This window comes from Triticum aestivum, chromosome 1B (genome assembly GCF_018294505.1).
Source record: "Triticum aestivum cultivar Chinese Spring chromosome 1B, IWGSC CS RefSeq v2.1, whole genome shotgun sequence".
Classification (NCBI taxonomy): Eukaryota; Viridiplantae; Streptophyta; class Magnoliopsida; order Poales; family Poaceae; genus Triticum; species Triticum aestivum.
In genome coordinates, this window is record NC_057795.1 from 669,325,232 (window position 1) to 669,330,696 (window position 5,465).

At 44.8% G+C, this 5,465-nt stretch overlaps 1 pseudogene; it reads right to left on the minus strand.

Moving 5' to 3' along the window:
* Nucleotides 1-217: 217 nt before the first annotated feature.
* LOC123147050 (disease resistance protein Pik-2-like) lies at nt 218-4,562 on the minus strand (annotated as a pseudogene).
* Nucleotides 4,563-5,465: the final 903 nt, after the last annotated feature.

Sequence of the window (5,465 nt, forward strand, 5' to 3'; positions counted from 1 at the left end):
GGTTATACAGCTGAATAACCAACCAACCTTCCTTTTTGCGACATGCAAGCAGGTTATACAGCCATACATTACTGACCCCAATTAATCGAGAGAAATGCGTAGGTGATACAGACTGCAGTAGTTCTGGTAGAGAAAATATGCTTGCTTGAATGTTACCGAGGACAGCAGTAGGTAGCATAGCAGTCAGTCACAGGGGACTGCACTCCAGACATGCATGTCTAAATATAGCTCAACCAAACAGCTGCCAACTTTTGCAACAGAGAATTAAAAACACATCTACTACTAATGTCTGTTCTAACTCAAGCAACCCAGCAAGACGGGGGAGGCTGGCGACAGATTTAGGAAGAAAAAAAATACTAGCTCACACTACGGATAAATCACCTTGAGTACATGTGATGCGCTCAACAGAGTCACTTTTGGAACCAAATGCTGATGGCCGGCCAGTTGAGTTGCAGACTTTGCAGTAAGTAGCAGGACTGGATTCTCCTGATGCATTAGCATTAGCATTACTACTTGGTCAAGATGGGTGAGTAAAAATCACCATCATTTGAGTTACCAGGATTAAGGTGGCTAGTTATTGGTGGTCACTCTCTCATTCTTCTGGTCTCCGTTCTTCGCCCGAGATTCTTTTTGCGACGACCTCTTCCCACTCCTTGTCGTCCTTAAACATGTAACGTTCAAGGGCTCTGCTGACACAGATTCTGCACTTGGGGATCAAGTTGGTTGCTTTTTCAATGGCGCACTCCAGAGCCTTCACCCTGCCTGGAGCTGCTCCGTAACAATCGAATTCGACCTCGAGGTGTGCAAGGCCTGGAAGATGCTCGACACCCAAGTCTTCAAAAAAGTCGGACGCCACAAACATTGGGTTCAAATGAAGACGGAGACAACGGAGTGCTTGCATAGCACCTGGTGCAAATGTTAGCCGCAGTCCACCCGTTGGTTTCACTTCAACAGCAGAACGGAAGAGTGCATAGCGGAAGTAGAAGACCTTTAGCAGTTTGAATCCATCACTAGCGATGGTCAGCTTTTCATTAACGGCAACTCTTCTTATGCTAAGCCCCAGATTGGCCAGAGAAGGCATGCTCATGACAACTTGGAGATCCTCCTTATCAATTCCATGACCGTTATGCGTAGTTTCATGAGATTCTGGAGGGAGGTAATTCCCCTGGGAACCATTCTAATACCTGACTCAATTTTAAGAACTTGGAGGCACGGGTATGTGCAGCATGGGTTACAGAACAGACGCTCAGCTATGTCTCCACCAGCACGAAGATAACGAAGGTTGCATTTGACCAACTCATTTACTTCATCTGCAAATCTCACTGGGTCGTCGGTTTCCTCGAAGCCTAACTCCTCCAAGGCCTGCAGACTCCGAAACCCACTCGCATGTAATTGTGTGAAATTGCTGACAAATAGGTGCACCAATTTCCGCAACTGCGCCACGGTTGATGGCAGACTTGGAAGTGAATAACAGCATCTCAAATCCAGAGTCTCCAAGTGCTGCAGCTTTCCAATTTCACAAGGAAGCTCAGTAATCATAGAACGACCAATTCTCAAATACCTCAGCTGACGTAAACTTCCTATGTGTTTCACATGCTTGTTTTCCAACCATTCACATACTCCAAGATCCAACACCCGCAAAGCATGGAAGTCCACAAGATGGGGTATCTGCTCAACCTGCCAAAACGTAGTCAGTGAGCGAACATGTATCTTGGTTTCTGTAATCGCACAGACTGCACCATTATGCTCTTTGCCACTAACTTGCACGGACAGACGTCGAATCTTGTTTGGAAATGAATTGCATACACGTCCATTTAAAACAGTGGCAAAATTCTCTTCATCTGATAAAGATATGATCAAGTCAAGCACCATATCATGGACTCGACAATATTTCACAGTACCATCATCGTCAATATCAATTGGCTGGATCATATTTCTATTAACAAGTTCATTAATACAGTTCTCTGCCACATCATCCAAACGCCCCCATCGTCTATCAAGGAATCCTTCGGCCATCCATTTCCATTTCAGTTCTTTACACTTGATCTTGTAGTAGAAGGGGAGCCTTGGCGCAGTGGTAAAGCTGCTGCCTTGTGACCATGAGGTCATGGGTTCAAGTCCTGGAAACAGCCTCTTACAGAAATGTAGGGAAAGGCTGCGTACTATAGACCCAAAGTGGTCGGACCCTTCCCTGGACCCTGCGCAAGCGGGAGCTACATGCACCAGGTTGCCCTTTACACTTGATCTTGTAGTCCTCTGGATATATACACAAATACAGTAAACAAGTCTTCATGTGGTGTGGAAGGTCCCAGTAACTAAGTAACAATATATCTTTCATCGCTTTTAAGTTCCCATCATTTTCAAGTAAAGAACCAACACCGATGGAATCTTGCAGTCTCTCCCATTCATCCTTGTTGTGTTTTTTATTGGCAAGCAAACTTGCAAATGTAATTATGGCCAGTGGTACACCACCATATTTTTCTAAGATCCTATTAGAAACATCTTTCAGTTCAGCAGGACATGAATGATCTGTGCTAAAAATTCTCTTCAAGAACAATCTTTCAGAATCAACGTCACCTAGAGGTTCCATTTGATAGGGTTGACCACCACAGCTGTAACAACATAGATTAGCAACGCCGATAATGCGTGTAGTAGCAATTATTCTGCTGCCATTATTATTCTCAGGAAATGCTGACTTGATCAGTTTCCAGTGTTCTTCTTTCCATACGTCATCAATAACAATTAAGTACCTGCATTCAATGTGTAAGTCGTTGAGCATTTCGTAGCTGTGATCAAGGTTTTGGTTACCAGTTGAAATTTCAAGATTTCCCATGGTTACCACGTATTTCCGTGCCCCTCGGTAAATCGTCATACCGAGCAAAAAATACCATTTTTTTGAAATTTTTGAATTTAAACACTCGATTTACAGTAAGGTATGTAGGGTCTAATTAATGCAATGAAAGTTGGTTATGGCATGTTGGTAGCAACCTAGTTCCTATTTTGAGAGGTCTCTGGTTTGAATATTCATTCATTTTCTTATTTGAATTCAAAATTCAACTATAAAATTCGCTCGAAATATTCTCGGTATTTGTCGGTATTTCTCGGTAACAGTGATAACCACATTTATCAGTCCCCCTCGGTAAAATTACCTCATTCGGTAACCAAAACCTTGGCTGTGATGACTTGCGCTAGCAACTAATTTGATATTCGTAATGAATATTTTCTACTTAATTTTCGAGTACCTTCTGTTGCATCAATCAAACTAGTACTTCGGTTATAAACAGTTAAGGCTAAACATGAAAACTACTACAAAAAGAGCCATTAATTCGATCTAGTATGGTTATTTAAAAAAAAAGCAGTTCTTCCATGTGGGCTAAGTATAGCAGGGATTAATCAACGCTAAGGTACGGGGGAATAAATACAGAGTATATACAAAACAAACAATGTAGGTGTACCTCTTTCCGGTCAAGATTTGTGCAGTTTTACGAATTAGTCTGTCTATGTTCCAACCCTCTGACTGACATTCATTGTCATCTATTTGAGATAACATATCCTTCAAGAGCTTATGTAGATCAAGAGTGCGTGACACCGATACAGAAGCTCGACACTGGAAGTCTTCTCCTAGTCCAATCTTGCGATACACCTCCATGGCCAGGGTCGTCTTCCCCAACCCTCCGGACCCGACAATCGGCACCACTTTCAGCTCCATACTCTCATCCATCAATAAAGCAGTAACTTGCTTCACTCGGTCGTCCATTGCCACCAAATCCTTGACCTCCTCGTGAAGCGAGGTTAGCCGTGGGTCAATCTCCACCGTCTTCGTTGCACTGTAACAACTCTCATCAAGCTTGTACCTAGCATCATTTTTACAGTAAAAACTTAATTAAGCTCATGTTGCATCATCCAGAAATACATACAAGTGCAAGAGTTAAGATCCTCGACAAGAACAGCAAAAAAAAGTGCCAGAGTTAGGAAAAATGTAGTACCTGTCACGACGCTCACTTTCCTCCATGACGCGAGCCTTGAGCTCCTTGATCTGGGTGGCGATGTCATGGCGCGTCCACAGAGTCTTGAGCCGGCGCGCCGTCCTCTTCATGAACTTTCGTTTGGCATCTCCGCTTCCAAGACGGTCCATGAAGTGGTCGATGCAGTCTTCCATGTCGTAGCTGAGGTCACGCACGCTGTCTCTCCAGCCCCTGGCCAGGCCGTCGAGCCTCCCCTTCATTTCCGCCAGCTTCTCGAGCAGGACCTGCATCCTGCCGAGCTCGCGCTTGAGGAACTCGATCTTCTTGCGGACCGCCTTGAGCAGCTTGTACTCGTCGCCGAGAAGCGCGGTGAGCTTGCCGAGGAGGGAGCCCATCGCCCCCGTCCCGGCGCTCACCCCCGCCATCTCCCCCGGCTGCCTCCGCCAAGATCTGAGGGCGTTCTCTCTAGCTCTCGTCTCTGTTCTTTGATGAAGAAGGTGGGCTAATGAACTGATTAGGAAGAGACGAAGAAGCCTGTGAACAGGTGGTATGGTTGGTGTCTGGTGGTGGAGGAAGAGGAGCAATGGCGCTGGGCACCAATAATGGAGCACACTTGTGCAGCGCTGCCGGGGAAAGAGAGAGGGGGGCTGGAGACAGTGTCTGTGAAGGCACGTGACGATGGGACTTGTCAAAAGCTAGCACCTTGCTAAACAAGCTAGCTGCTGCTTTGTCAAAAGCTAGATGCTGCACGATGCACTGTGTGGTCGAGAATACCGACGAAGGTGGTGAGTGCCCACACATAGACCATTTGATGTTCAAGGGTGTGTTTGGTTGTAGAACCAAGGGAAACTGAATGAAATGGTTTCATTCTATTGGAATGGAATGGTTCTGTCTTAGTGTTCAGTAGAGCTAATGACATGAAACGGTCTTAGCCTTTGGCTAAAAGAATAGGATACGATGCATGTCACGAAGAATTATTATCTGCAAGTGCTAGTACGGTGATGAACACCATTTGGCAATTATTAAATTCCTATCAACTAGTACTGGTACAGCATCAACAACGGCGCATCAACTAGTACTCCCTCCGTCCGAAAACACTTGTCATCAAAATAGATAAAAAAAGATGTATCTAGAACTAAAATATGTTTAGATACATCTCCTTTTATTCATTTTAATGACAAGTACTTCCGGACGGAGGGAGTAATAATTAGTACTTCCTCCGTTCCTAAATATAAGTCTTTGCAGAGATTCCACTATGGACTACATACGGAGCAAAATGAGTGAATCTACACTCAAGAATGCATCTATATACATCAGTATGTGGTTCATAGTAGAATCTCTACAAAGACTTATATTTAGGAACGGGGGGAGTATCAAGCAGGGTGGAAGGGAAATAGATTTCTTCCATCACCGGCTAGGTGAAAATCGCTCCAACCGAGTGGTGTCAGGCACCAACAGCGGTGAGTGGATGTCGTCCTGCTCGTGCTCTGCTTTGCTCGT